Here is a 1,985-nt window from a genome sequence, read left to right as displayed (position 1 = left end):
TATTTAAATATATGGATCTTTAAAAATCTATACTAATCATCACCAAGAAAATAGTAGTCTTCAACATCCAATCGCTTATTTTAGCACCAAAAATTCAAATTCACAGCCACGTTGACTAAAATGCTTGGAAATCCTTATGAGAAGGTCGCTTAATTAAGAACACTATAGATTTTAACAACAGCAGTTATAAGACTCTTTTTAATGTAAACGAGTAGCAAACGAACACTCGTTAAAATAAAGAAAAGCTGGCAAAACTTCTATACAATTTTTCAGTACATACAAATTTCAATATATACAATTATAATGATATGCTTTACAACTTATCCGGGGTATGAAGCTTTTATTTTAAAAAGTAACTTCTAATCAAAGGCCGAAAATGCGTTTTCGTTTCATTTACATTCAAATTTTTGTAACATCACTGAATTTTGTATAAAAATATTTGACGAAAGTTTTAAAAATAGCTCGATTAGCAAACTCAGTGCGCTTGCAGCGGTGATGTGGTAAAACTGTCAAACTTCACATATGTAAATGATTGTGTATAAATTATATTCTTATATAAAAATTGTTTTACACGTTTCAAAACAACTCTTTCTGTGCAAAACAGCTGCAAATTTTAATTATTAATAAAAAAGTACCTACAGTAAGTAAAGAATAATTAAACAATCAATTAAAATTACAACGCTAATTAACACTACTGGACAAGCCGGTAAAGGTTTTTATTAAGTATATTTTTTTATAATTTTTTTTTTTTTTTTTTTCACCATTTATTTGTGTTATTAAATGTTGCCACTACTACCTCACTCACTCGCTTACCCAGATTATATCACTCGCTCACTCTACGGTGGACAAAGCACTCAGTTAGCGATCTGAGTCATAAGTGCCCGATCATTGCCGTTTATTTACACAGTTAAGCGTAGATAGACTTTCCGGCGAATACGCGCTATGTCATAAATGTTGATAATACTTATGTTAATAAACAAAGAATGAATTGTACTGTAGTAAAGCAATAACGAATACACGCCGGCATTAGGGTTTCATACAAAAGCACTTTCTCAAGTGTCACATGTCCAAGTAATGGCGGACCGATCTGTATGATTTATTTAGAGGTTGGTGCGTTGCTTGCAAAATATTCTTGAAAAAATTATGCGAAGTTTTCTTGGCAAATAACAAAGTTTTCCTTACAAGCACTTGATTTTGATCATTCAGCTTGTATGGCAGCCATGTGCTTTTATTGTTTTTCTAAGTTCGTTACAAACGTTCTGAGGCAAAAATTTTCGTAAACTGTGCTATCTGAAATCTAAAATGACGTCCACATGTGAAAATAAATATGAAAAATAGTATACATATGTACTATAGACCACCTGATTAATCGAACACAATTCTATTCAAGATCTTGCTTATGATTTGGTTTGCTTGTTGTTGCTCTTAAAGTTAAGTAGGTACTTGTAGGTAAGTTCAGTTCAGTAAGAACTGATAGCAAGCCAAAAATAGCTTCCTACTCGTACTCACAACTATTAATACCATAGAAACTAAAATATATTTTCTCATATAAAATCTTTTAAAAATTCCAACCATTTATTCTTCAAAGATGGCTAGAATTTCTGAAAAACGATAATTCTTTCGAGAGAAGTGAAAAATGAGGCAACGATGCGCTTATTTGGCCTATTCTCAGTAAGCACATAGCATTTTCCTGGCTAGCAGCTACCTACGAAACTGATTAAAAGCTCATTAAAGAGAAATGTAAGCTTCCGGTTTTCTTTAGCTGGTGGCTCTCTAAGGCTATATATGTACATACACACATATTAGTTAGAATGTGAGTAATTATGGAAAGATCTTCATGTAATTGTATTAAAAATAAAATAATTTAGAATTCAATCAAATTTTGATAAAAAAAATTAATATTGAATTTTAATTTAAAAAGTTATACATACCTTAAAAAATAATTTATTTAAGTTAACTTTACAAAATGTAAGGAAATAATCATT

The 1,985-nt window shown here is 30.4% G+C and overlaps 1 protein-coding gene and 1 long non-coding RNA gene across 2 annotated transcripts in view; both read left to right on the top strand.

Moving 5' to 3' along the window:
• The window catches only part of LOC108978912 (protein Shroom), a gene marked incomplete at its 5' end in the record, with an annotated part of 254,171 nt that overhangs the window by 137,234 nt on the left and 114,952 nt on the right, over positions 1-1,985 (top strand). The window lies entirely within an intron of this gene.
• Positions 1-1,985, top strand: part of LOC108978984 — a 118,039-nt gene that overhangs the window by 6,315 nt on the left and 109,739 nt on the right. The gene's annotated exons all lie outside the window — the stretch shown is intronic.

The sequence above is a fragment of the Bactrocera latifrons genome, unplaced genomic scaffold, assembly GCF_001853355.1.
Source record: "Bactrocera latifrons isolate USDA-ARS-PBARC rearing strain unplaced genomic scaffold, ASM185335v1 scaffold_13, whole genome shotgun sequence".
NCBI lineage: Eukaryota > Metazoa > Arthropoda > Insecta > Diptera > Tephritidae > Bactrocera > Bactrocera latifrons.
The sequence above is the reverse complement of the archived record's forward strand: the minus strand, read 5'-3'. Positions and strand labels throughout refer to the sequence as shown.